The sequence below is a fragment of the Odocoileus virginianus genome, chromosome 17 (genome assembly GCF_023699985.2).
Source record: "Odocoileus virginianus isolate 20LAN1187 ecotype Illinois chromosome 17, Ovbor_1.2, whole genome shotgun sequence".
NCBI lineage: Eukaryota > Metazoa > Chordata > Mammalia > Artiodactyla > Cervidae > Odocoileus > Odocoileus virginianus.
This window is the reverse complement of record NC_069690.1, coordinates 14,918,690-14,932,070: the sequence shown is the minus strand read 5'-3', so window position 1 is coordinate 14,932,070 and position 13,381 is coordinate 14,918,690.

The following is a 13,381-nucleotide window of genomic DNA, read 5'->3' as shown; positions in this document are numbered from 1 at the left end:
TCCCAAATCAATTTTTTTCCACCCAGAGCCCCGTGATCTGAACCACTGATTTATAAGCCCCCCTACAGTTTAGACACCTGATGCAAACAGCCAACTCGTTGGAAAAGACCCTGATGCTGGGAAAGACTGAGGGCAAGAGGAAAAGGGGATGACAGAGGATGAGATGGTTGGATGGCATCACTGATTCAATGGACATGAGTTTGAGCAAACTCAGGGAGACAGTGAAAGACAGGGAAGCCTGGTGTGCTGCTGTCCATGAGCTTGCAAAGAGTCGGACACAACTGAGCAACTGAATAACAATAATAGGCTGAAGTAGGATCATTCAGGGCATCCATTTGTGTCCTTGTGTTATTAAATAAAAAAAACACCTAGCAGACAGAAGACTCACCAGGTATGAACACACAACATTCTGCTTGGCTAATGGCCCATGTGTTTCCTGCAAGGCAGCAACGTTGTCCAAGGCCATCCTATGTTGGAGGAGAGCTTTTCTGATTGAGACGGTCAGGGTTCAGGAAGGACAGGCTTGGTTGGCTTTCATTCAAGGCTTCCCGGGGGAGTTTAGTAAGGGCCTCTGTGTGTGCTTCGGTGTGCTCCAGGCCAACGGAGGGGACAAAGACGGCGGTCAAATGATGGCACCGTGGGAATCAGAGCGTGTCCCCCTGGCCTCAAGGAGAGGAAGGCGGCAGCTTCAGGAACTTGACCTGGTTGGGTACGCCGTTCTTCTTGGCTGGGGGAGGCAGCACTGTTGGGTGTGAAGAGATGAACTGGGGGTGAGACAGGCCAGACCAGGACCGCACCTTCTCCCCTCAAAGGTGCATGTTCAACCTCAGGTCTAGCCTGTTTCCACAGGCCCAGGTTGCAGCAGGATGATGGGATTCCAGTGGCGACTCCTCCTCAACCAGGGATGCAGAGCAACTCACCCATCCCGGTGGGACGTCCCATGGTAAATTCCAGCGGATGAAGCCTCTCCCAGGCCTGACAGGGCTTGATGTTCTCAGTGGCGCAGCAGGCTGATCCACAGTGAGAGTCCAGGCAGTGGTGGTTTCCCACCATTTCCACACGTTTGCCCACATCAGATGCCCGGCATAAGGGGCCATAGGCCCTACCTGACTGAGGTGGTTTTACCTGCTAGTAGTTTAATCTTCTGCTTTCATATCCCAGTTTTCCTCTCTACCACCCCTGCTGCTTATAGGATATAGGCAAGAAGGAACCTCCAGTCACTGTCTTTTTTTCCACCCTCTCTTGTACATCATGACCTTTGCAATGTGACCCCCATCACTATCTATTTGATGACGGTATCTATCCATGGTGCTCAGCCTTTCTAAGCCCCCCAGGGGTGGCAGTCTGGTTTGCACAGTCCCAGGGGATAGCTTGGGTTAAGCCAGACTCAGTGTCCACACCAACCAGGGCTTATTGAGAACCCTTGCTCAGCAGGAGGAGGCAAATAATAATCAACTTGCCAATCTCTCACCAGTGGGTACGCCAGTGGACAGCCGAACCACCCTCCTCTGGTAGTTGCCTTGAGCATTGTTTAGAACACACACACACACACAAAAACCCAGGACATGCTGTTACTACATTAACCAAGTCACTGTCTATCAAGGGCCACCTGGTGTCCTTGGCAACACACTCTCCTGCCCAAGCACCACGTGTCCACACCTCCCATGGGATGCATAGGGTCATCAGCTGTATCTTCTGAAGGGTCACTTGCCACGGCTCACACCCAGGCTAGAGCGTCAGCTTCCTAATTGCCAGGGCATGTGAGCTGAGATGTGGAGACAGTGAGCACTGCCTCTGTCTCTAACAGGTGAACCCAAATATCTTTCCACATATCCTGACTCCACAAGGGCTTATCTGCAATCATCCAGTCTCAGCTTCCCATTGTCCAAGCCTTAGAACAGATCCCTTAAAAAAAAATTTTTTTTTTGACTAGTGCTGCCCAGCCTGCTAAATTCTTAGTTCCCCAAGCAGGGATCTAACCCACAACCTCTGCAACGGAATCCCAGAGTCTTAGCCACTGGACTGGCATGGAAGTCCCAGAACAGCCCTTTAGAACAGGCCAACTGTCGGTGCAAACGGTTATCAGCCAGGCCTCACAAGTGGTCACCAGCCAAATCACTTGGAGCTCTGATCTCTGGCTACTGTGGTTCGTTCCTGTGTAAAGGTGTCTATGTACAAGGCATCAGAGGGACTTTCTCCCACTCCCTCCCTACAGACCACAGGAACAGTGGCAGGGGCATTTGGAGAATGTACCTTCTCTACAGGGCCTGGGGCAGTCACCTTTCTAGAGGCAGTGGGCTGGTGGATGGAGTGTCCCCTGCTACAAATGCGTATGTGACACTTAGTCAAATTGGGGGTTTGAGCCAAGACAGGTGTGTGGATAAAACATATTCTCGACTTACCCCCTGATAGAAAGGGAAGTTCTTACCAGGATGTGCTGTTCTTTTGTGAGACTCTGCCCCGAGGAACTCTGTTTATCCTACTAGGACCTGGTACTCTGTGGGGTATATCAGCTTTCTGCCCCCGCCCACTTGACGTTGTTTAGTTGCTGAGTCATGTCGGACCTTTTGCAATCCCACCAGGCTCCTCTCTCCATGCGATTTCCCAGATGAGAATACTGGAGTGGGCTTCCATTTCCTGCTCCAGGGGATCTTCCCACCCCGGGAATCGAACTCACATCTCACTGGCAGGCAGATTCTTTACCACTGAGCCACCTGGGAAGCCCTCCCCCAGAGCTGGGACCAAAATTCTAAAGGTTCTCTTTCCTCTGCTATCTTTGCCACTATACCCAACCATACCTTTCGGAGGCCCAAACACACCAGATGGTGGCCCTGCTTGGGAGAGACCCAGAACTTACATCTGCTTCACCGCTTATTTCATCTTCTCAAAGGCAGCTCACTGCTCTGATCCCCAGCCCCACACCTTACCAGGTGGTATAAGAGACAGATGGGGAATAAAAGTTCTCCCAAACCTCCAAATCCCTACAAAGGCTGAATGGTGCCTCTTTCATGCTCTTAGAGGTTGGATAGGCTTGTCTACGGTCAACCACAGCTTCTGGGACAACACAAGTTTTATCTGACCAAACTAGTCCCCAAAACCTCATGGCAATGCCTGGGCCTTGAATTTTTTTTTTTTCTGGTCTCACTGCCCAGTCTCTCCTTATAAGTGTCCAAGCCAAGTCTGCAGACGGCCTTAGTGCAGAGGCAAGTCTCCACGTGTTAACGTTGTACCAGCAACATGATGGGCCCGTCTGACTGGCGTGGGGAAAGAGGGACAGGTCCTGGGGTGTCATCCAAGATGCATAGTGAGCTGTGCAGGGGCCTTGGGGAAGGTCCTTGAAAGGTCCATGGTTGCCCCTTCCTCGGACGGGCAAATTGATCTTAGTTATCAGAAACCTGTACTGACCAGTCTTTCATGAATCTTCTTTCAAATGAAAACCTTTGGGAATTCTCTGGCGGCCCAGTGATTAGGAATCCACACTTCCCCTGCAGGGACACGGGTCTGATCCCTGGTCAGGAAATTAAGTTCCCACATGTCACACAGCTTGGCCAAATACAAATAAGATGAAATGAAACATATTTGCGTTAGCACTTTTGCAAAAGCATCTGAATAAAACAGTAATTGTAAATGATGCAGACTTAAAAAATGGCCACTGTTAAAAGTTTGACAAGAGTTTGTTATAAGGCAATTGACAAAGAAGTTTATTTCTGTGACATACATTTTAAAATTATGACTGACAACATTATGCCAGAACATATCAGACTTTTAGGAATTCCATACAAATATACCATAAAGAAAGTTAAGCATTACTTATTTGACAGTGCTTCTCATTGAAACTGAACATATTTTTAAAAGCATAATTAGTTTAATTTTATAAGGAGAAAGAGCACATCTTTTGAGATAGTCCAGGGGCCATCTGGAAAGTCTCAAAGTTAGTTCAAGGTTAATAATAGTTAACTTAAAGTTTGTTTTTGTTTTTTTTTTTAAGGAAATTTGCCAAAAATATCAAAAGATTTTAAAATGTTGTATTAAATAGAATCATAGGGCCCTGTGAAACAATACTTAGTTATCCATTTAACCTAAGTGACAATTAAAGACTTCAAAGCTAATTGCAGAAAGTTACACAATTGTAAAAAACAAAACAACAAAAACACCTTGCTGTTTTAATAGAGAAAATTCAGCTTATGTAATCAAAGATATAATAAAGACAACATGAGGCATAGAAAAATATTTTGATAAAACACAGAACCTTTGATTTCTAGGCAGCTTATTTGAAAGGGAAAGAGAAACCTTTCAAAATTCTGTTAATCTTATCCTCACATTAGTCCAGGAAACCTTTGTTCTTCCAGTAGATGAAAGAGAGTTAAGTTTTAGTTTTACAGAAGCATACTACTGATATTAAAGTTTATTTTCGTTTAAGCCAATTAAGCAGAGCTCTTTTACAAATTAATTTTGGCAATACACTGCAGAAGTACAAAGCATTACATATATATGTAATGTTTATCCATAGACATATGTAAACATACAGGCAGACACAGAGTCCCTAAAGTTTTCATTCCAAAACTTTAACCATGGCTCAACAATGTAAAATTCACCAGTTTATAAGTAACATTTGAATCCAAATGGTGTCTCCAGCAGACAGAACAAGATAAGGCTACCCTCTCAGATGGCTAAAGTATTTTCCTAATATTTGTGGAGAAGACTTTTCAAATTTGTATTTTCCCTTGACAAATAATCTTATTGACACTGTAGACTAGATTTTTGGGCAAGGGGCTTTTCTATAGCAGTCTGTATTCTTAAAAGCCTCTTTCACTTTCTTTCTAGATTTTTGGGCAAGGGGCTTTTCTATAGCAGTCTGTATTCTTAAAAGCCTCTTTCACTTTCTTTTCTTTTTTTTTTTAGTCTAAGGCAATTGTGCACAGTGTTTACATTTCAAATACATGATGAGATTTACAACTTCAAGGGACAGAGAAAGAAGGCAGGCTTTCTCCTAGGAGTTTTGGGGCCCATTTTTCTATTGTCAGAAGTCTAGGGTAATTGCTATTTAAATGTTTCCTTTGTATTAGGGGTCTGAGGATTCAGGTTCATTGTCAATCATGGTAACATCCTCCCCTTTTATCTTTCTACTTTCCCAGGGATTCCACCTCTTAGCTAATCAGGCTTTGTCACAAGAACTCAGACCTTAGTCTGCAGCAGCCCGTGCCCTCCTAGCTTTGCTAAGTGGCACACTCCATCTCCAACTTACGATTCTACCCTCACGCCCTGTCTGCAGCCCAAAGTGAGCTGTGGAGGCCTGAATGTCCTTCTCTGACTTCAGCTCCTCCCCCCAACGCTCTAATGTGAGCTTCAGCCACTACTTGTGTGAGCACAGAGGTCAGTGGAACGGTTCACAGTAGGGACCAGTCACCCGTTCCTCTTCTTTGTCACACGGGCACTACGTGCAGTTCATCAGGCAAGCACATTAGAAGAGCTGGCACTTCCTGGCTGTCCAGATTTCCCCCACGGATACCTCTTTTCCAAGACCCATTTGCCTGGTCTCCTGGCTGGCTTGCCAATTGTTGGTTCTCAAACAACCGCCATCCATGGAGACCAAGGAGAGACCAGGGAGAGAGGCAGCCACTCCCAACTGGCAGGTTTAACAAGCAAGGGAACTTGCGTATGAGGCTTGTTTTGGTGGGCTGCAAGATCAGTAGATCTCCCCTCCTGCCTGCCAAATCTTAAGAGTTTATATAGAACGTTTAACTGGGTTGAGTCATGCCAACTTACTCTCTCAAGGCGGTACCCTTGAAATAGCACCTAGTGTTAAATGGTGGGCGAAATGTACTTTCCAAGGACGGGACATGGCTTAGGAGTGTCTGATTGCCTGGGTCCAGCCATTGGGTCAACCAGCAGTCATGTCTTCTCAGTGACGTCCTCCAATGTCAGGCAGAGACACCAGTCCCAGTGGAGTGCCCCTGGTCCTGTTTCTACAGCGGAGAGAGAAATGAGTTCCTGGTCTAGCAAGGCCCAGTCGGAAACCAACTTCCACCATCCCTACCATGTTCCTCCCACTCCCACCCTAACCTGTGCTGCCCTTCACTCCCCTTTCCCCCAGCTCAGATCTGCCTCTCCCCTTGAAGCCTCTTCTTTTCCCAGAATCATACTTTCCCTCAATTCACAGCCCAGACACGCTTTCTCATGTGTGCAGAAAAAGATCTCCGAATTGTTCTGATTACCCTCTCTCCCATTTAAACTTCTTCACTTGTTGGAGTCCCCACTGGTGTGTTTTGACCACTACAAATATAACAAGGCAACTCAGTGTGACAGAGTCATTCACGATAGCCCTGAATTTGAATCTCCAACCTACTATGCCCCTTATTGCTCTATAACTTTGGGGAAGTTACTAAAACTTTCTGAACTTCAATTTCCCCACCTCCCAAATGGCGAGGATTATAATGGCTCCCTCGTAGTATCTCTTGTGCAAATGAAATGAAATACAGCTTATTAAGTCTACGACGTGATTTACACACTTAGCAACAGTTTCTTGATGATTATTCAGGGAAGGTTCTTCCCATATTGGTGTTCCCTTCCAGGTGCTTGGGGAAACATTAAGAGCTCTTAAAAATGCCATTTTCCCCCAGAACACTATGTGTGTGTGTGCATGCTTAGTTAAAAAGTTGTGTCCGAGTCTTTGTGAACCCATGACAGTAGCCCGCCAGGCTTCTCTGTCCATAAAATTTTCCAGACAAGAATATTAGAGTGGGTGGCCATTTCCTACTCCAAGGGATCTTTCCGACCCAGGGATCAAACCCGAGTCTCCTGCATCTCCTGCATTGGCAGGCAGGTTCTTTACTACTGTACCACCTGGGAAGCCCTTTTAGAACACCACATACCTAAAGGCATCACCATCCCTACTAGTAGATCAAAGTGAGAGAGATTCGGCCTGGTCAGCATCAAACATATGCCTCTCTCTGCTCTGCTTCCTCTTCATGCCCTCAGGATCCTCTCAAGGTCTTCTGAAGTGGCTCTTAACCAAAGTTTTCCCAGATGGCTCAGGCCTTTGTGGGTAGGATGGGAGGGTCTGGCGAGAATGGCCCTGATGGTGGATTTCATCACAGAGCACCTGGGTCTGTACTTGACACTGTGTGGATATTGTCAACCACAGTGAGACAGTGGTACTCCCAAGCCCATTTTACAGATGAGAAGGCCTAGTACCCAGAGGAGAGCCACCTTGCCCAAGGTCTCACAGCTATCAAGGGGCAGAGCTGATAGACAAACTTGGGAATGTCTGAATCTGAAAGATACATTTTCCAACCCCAATAAAAATGCTTCCACAAGATCTCGATAGTGCAGAACCTCATGGCGCCAGCTTTGAATATGAAATATCTAAGTTACAGAATATCCTTCAAGAAGCAACACCGCACAGTTTCCTGGCATATATAGCAATTCAACTTGATGGCTAATTGAATGTTGCTACATGGCTCTTGTTAAAGACCTTCTTTAATAGATAAGACTCATTTGCAATTAGCAGTCTGGTTTATATACAAACATCAGATAGTCTGGGATCCTTAAAAAGGTTTCTATGGTGTTCAGTTGGCTAAGGATTTCCCTCCTCAATCAGATTTACACTGCACTGTGGTATGTGTAGGGGTTTATGAGGAATGGGTTTAGATTGAGTCCATTTGGCCCAGATTTTCAGACTCTGCCTTAATTTTGTATAATGGTCTTTTTGTTGCATGCACAATATTAAGTGTAGGACTAAACACTGAAAACACTTCCAGACAAATTCATTTGCAAATAAAATAATTTAATTCCCCAATAGACAATGGGCCCAGATTTTTGCTGTGGTAAATTTATTCACTTATGAGTGAATAAATGAACACATGGATGAATTCACTTTCTTTTACACTGAAGCTGCATCCCTGAGATGCAAGGAGGGGGAATCCTCTTCTAAACCTGGGAAACGTGAGGCCTCTCCAGAGCCTACAGCCCAAGGAATGTGAGGTTACAAAGTGCAGGGCCCTGCCTCCAGCGTCCTGCAAATAGTGACAGGCAAGGTTAGCAAGCTGAGATCTATAATCAGCTTGAATGCTAATTTGCTGCTTAACATGTGCTGGATACAACCTGCTGCCACCACCATTCCCTAATTTTAAAAAAAAGATGTATTTCTTTCTCCATTATACAGATGGCATTATTAATTATTATTTCAAACTTGGAGGGGCCTCAGTACACTTTTTTTTTTCCTGGAAGTTCATTCCTCTAAAGAAAGCTTAAAGATCAATTATTATAAACCGAAGTGTTTTTCTGCTACTGGTTTATAAATAAACACCTCACACAACAACTATTCCCATTTAGTTACTTCAGTGTACACTTAGCAAATAATTTGTCATGAAGGGTATTCCAGGCAGGGGTATTAAGCAAAGCTGGGCCTAAGTGTAGCTTATTGAGATTTTATTTATAGTTGCTCTATTTGTTTCCTCTTCCAGGTGAAAACTGCAAAGGCCGGGGCACACGGAGTGGACTTCAGGGGTTCAGCAGCCAGTTGGTCTGAGCTCTGGAATGGATCCAGCCTGCTGTGTGGCCATTGGAAAACCACATAACACCTCTGCGCTATTTGCATTTGTGTTAAATCATTGTGGAGGCCTCCTCCCTATGGCACTAGTGGTGAAGAACCTGCCTGCCAATGCAGGAGACATAAGAGATGTGGGTTCGATCCCTGAGCTGGGAAGATCCCCTGGAGGATGGCATGGTAACCCACTCCAGTATTCTTGCCTGGAGAATCCCATGGACAGAGTAGCCTGGCAGACTACAGTTCATAGGGTCGCAAAGAGTCAAACACAACCCACAACCAAAGCGACTTAGCACGCACGCCTCGTGTGTCAGCTTCCTCTGCTGCTGCAATTTGACACAAGCCCTGACCAGGTCACAAATGCCTAGTTAGTGGGATAAAAATGAGTTTCAATCTAGGATTCTGGTCATTAACCCCATGTCACCATCTGCCGGAGCAGGGGGTTGACAGGGCCTGGTGAATGAGAATCACCCAACATGTTAAAATGCAGATTCCGGCTGCCTTCCCCTTCCTACCGCCTTACAACCCTCTGCAGCTGCATCTCTAGGGTCGGGGCCTTGGAGGCTCTCTGCCCTTACAGGGTTATGGAGTGCAGATCAGGGACCCCACCCAGACCCAGCCAGGTCCTGGGAGCTCTTCTTCTATATCAGGCAGGCCAAAATGGTGTCTGGAGTTATGCTTCTGCATTTCCTTCAGCCTAGAGAGGTTTCCTCCAGGCTGGCTTCTTCTCATAAATCACCTGATGGGGAAGGCCGAGGCTGGCCTCCTGTCTCCACCCTCCACCCCACTTATGATGCCATCGCATGCTCCCTTCTCTTCTCTGGGCTCATCATTGTCAGGAAATTCATCTCATCTCCTTGTGAATTATCTGTTGCATAGACCCACACCCACCTCCAGAACAGAGACCCTGTCTGGCTTGTTGGAAGCTGTACCCCACCCAGCGTGAAGGACCTGGGAGGGGCTTGTCAGTATGAGAACTCGTGAGTAAATGAACCCTGGGTGAATTCCCTTATCTCTGATGCTGATGCTGCTTCTCTGCGATGCAAGAATGGGGACCCTCTTCTGACCTGGGAAGAAGTGAAACTGGGACCTGTTCTGAACCTTGTTCCTGAGGAAGGTGAAGGGCAAGTCCTGCCCCTCAAGCCTGTTCACTGTGACCCCAGCACCCAGGGAAGACCTCAGTGGAGCCAGAGACCCTGCGTTCACCAGGAAGCTATCCACCCAGAGAATCTCAGCTGGGGTTATTTGACCAGAAGATCCTAACTTCAAGGGCTGTTCAATAAGTTCTCCTTAACTTCATGGTTTACAAAAGCATTACTAAGTCTCTTAAACCATGTTTGACTCTTTGCAGCCCTATGGGTGGTAGCCCGCCAGGCTCCTCTGTCCATAGAGGTTCTCCAAGAAAGAATACTGGAGTGGGTTGCCATGCCCTCCTCCAAGGGATTTTCCAGATGCAAGGATCGAACCTGTGTCTCTTATGTCTCTGGCATTGGCAGGGGGGGGTCCTTTACCACTAGCACCACCTGGGAAACCCACAAAAATGTGGGTCCTGGTGAAAGTTGAGGTTAGGTATGAACTGCATGCTAGTTACCTACCAAGTTAAGAGGTTGTTCCATTTGATTTCTCCTGACTTTGCATGGACAACTGACCTTGACATTTCCCATACAAGCTTCTCTCTTCTTTCCTCATCAGATAGGATAATGATATCTTGAAGAAATTACTAAACAAGTGGTGTTTAGTAAACTGTTTGCCAGCATGAAATAAGGAAGAAAACCACAAAAGGGCCTCTGAGCTCTTTCTCACCCTCAATCAATTTTTGGATAACCAAAAATTAGTTTGTAATGAGTCCCTCCCCCTCCTACAGCCAGTGGCTACTTTCTCTTAGTTTGCTTTCCATGAGATACTTCTCAGGCTTCCCAGGTGACTTAGTGGTAAAGAATCTGCCCACAATGCAGGAGGTATGGGTTCAGTCCCTGGGTCAGGAAGAGCCCATGGAGGAGGGCATGGCAGCCCACTCCAGTATTCCTGCCTGAGAAAATCCCATGGACAGAGGAGCCTGGTGGGCTACAGTCCAAGGGGTCGCAAAGAGTTGGATTCAACTTAGCAACTAAACAACAATGAGATGCACTGACCTGTGATTCCTTAGTCACCTACAGCCTACCTCATGTCTTCAAATAGGATAAAAATGAGCATTGTCAGCTCATTTTTATCCTATTTGAAGACACACACACACACACACACACACAATGGGGAAGAAGGCCCAGGAGGAAGGGGATATATGTATACACATAGCTGATTCACTTCATTGTACAGCAGAAACTAATACATTATACTCCAACAAAAAATTTTTTAAATGACACAGAAGTTCTCTCTCATGTGAATGAAGCAGACCTGGCTCACATCTACCCCATGGATAGAAACCGGTACCCAGGGCACCAAGGTCCTGATGTCTGCTCTGATTTCATGTCATTTCCCTGATCCTTAGGGTGTGGAAGCCTGCTGCACTCCACCTCTCTCCCGTCCACCCTCTTTACATTTTTGTCCTCTAGGTCTGATTTATTTCCTGTTTTTGTCTTTATTCATCCTCCTCTTTGAGTCTATCCTTGCTCCTCTTTCCCCTGGGAAGGAAGTCATGGAAAGAAACCATCGCTGTTTGTTTTTGCTCTGTCTCTCCATCCCGAGAGCCAACTGCTTCCCACATCAGGACAAAGAAGCAGAAAAAAAATGCCCTGAAATCAACAAGCCACAGACAGGCTTTCAACAAAAACTTTATTAACACCACTCTGGCCTTAGGTGAGCTGGCGAGCTTGCAGAAGGCCAGCCAAAGCAGAGGACCAAAGAAGCAGATCCTGCTGCTGAGTGGAACTTCCTCTCCCCCTTGTGGTTACAGCTGCCTCTGATCTTCGGGAACCAGTCACTGGCAGTAGCGGTATCTTATCATACCATGATCATTTTCTTATTTAACAGCTTCCTTGACTCATCAACCCACCTACCTTCTTAGATCAGTACCCAACCCCCTTCCACCCCGCTCCCCACTCTATCCATCCATCTGCTCTTTTCAAAAGGGTTTCACTGCGTGGATCTCGGTTCACTTCACTCGAGTACTTATTTGCATTTGATGATTTTCTGTATCTCCTGTATTCATTTTCATTCCATTTATTTACTCCCTAGCTCTTTCATAAAACAACATGAAATCAAAGCAATGAACTGGGAATAAGAAAGAGGTAAAAAGGATGGAAGGAAAGGAAGCAACGCATTTATGTTTGGAATCACGTTCATCTTTTTCCCTGCGTCTACATGCATCCCACTACAGATTCATTACACAGGTTTGAACGTGTCCAAGCCCGCGGGCAGCACTTCAAGGGAATAAACAGGAGGTAGAAAGCATAGCCCTGCTCCCAGGGAACTTTTCATCTCACAGGCGAGGCACTAGTAACGTCTTCTGTCTGTACCATGGTTGACGTGAAGCTCTTAGGCAGGCGTTTTCCTATCTGATTTCTGTAAGCAGAACGGGGGCATTGTTCCCATGGTATAAAAGAAGAAACTGAGGCTCAGAGAAGTAAAGGACGCCGAGAAGATAGGAGGAGGATCGGGATCAAAGCCCAGTCTGCTGGCGCCAGATTTCACGGCCTTTCCACTCTGCTGTTATCCTAACCAAGCTCCCTCCCCTGACACATGACGCCGTGTGGCAGAAACATGCCGACTGGTCACGACCAGAATCGTTGGCTCTGCGGAAAATGAAATCAGTGAAGGCTGGAGAGGAGCGCAAGGAAAGATGAGCGGGAGATGGAGTCTGGAGAAAGATACAGGGCTTGGCCAGAAGGCTACACTGGGGAGGTCTTTTCAGACCTGGTGTGTCCTTGTGTGTGTCATCCAAAGGGGCGCAGAGGAGCCGCCAGAGAGGCTGTTGTCAAAAGCTTATGGTAGAAAGAGTAAGGGAGAGGTAATCGTCTTTTCCCTTCATCTCTGTTTATACAGATACGAATGCACACTATTACAGAGCCAGCAAAAGAAGCAAAATAGAGTCTTTTGTAGAGATACGGATGGACCTAGAGTCTGACATACACAGTGAAGGATGTCAGAAAAAGAAAAACAAATATGGCGTATTAACACATATATGTGGAATCTAGAAAAATAGTATAGATGACCTTAATTTCCAAGGCAGGAATACAGATGCAGATGCAGAGAATGGACATGTAGACGCACAGTGAGGGAAGGGGAGGGAGGGTGGGATGAATCGAGAGATTGGGGCTGACATATATACACGTCCATGTGTAAAACTGCTAGCTAGTGGGAAGCTGCCGTACAACAGGAAGCTCAGCTCAGTGCTCTGTGATGACCTAGGGGTGGGACGAGGGGAGTGTGAGGGGGTCCAAGAGGAAAGAAATATACGTATACATACAGCTGATTCACTTCATTGGGGCAGCAGAAACTAGCACAACACTGTAAGGCAATTATATTCCAGTAAAAATTATTTTTTAAATGTATACATACATATATGCCTCCTTTTTCCATGTCTGATTATGCCATCAATTAGCAAGAATTTATTGCCTGCTAATTTGGTACCAGCACTCTGATAAAGCCTTGAGGAAGGGTACCAACAAGGAAGAGACATCTTTGCACTGTTGTTGGAGGAGGTAATTGACCAAATGTGACAGCGGCTGACCCTCGAGCTGGCCCCAGGCAATGAGAGGCTCCTGACTCCTGCGCCGTCTGTGGAGTGTGTGTTTTGCCCACTGCTCCCACCATGGGAGCCGTTTTCAAGGACACGGGCATGAGACAGCAATGTGTTGCTGAGACCATCTGGATGGTGTACGTGACTGAGCCCAGTTA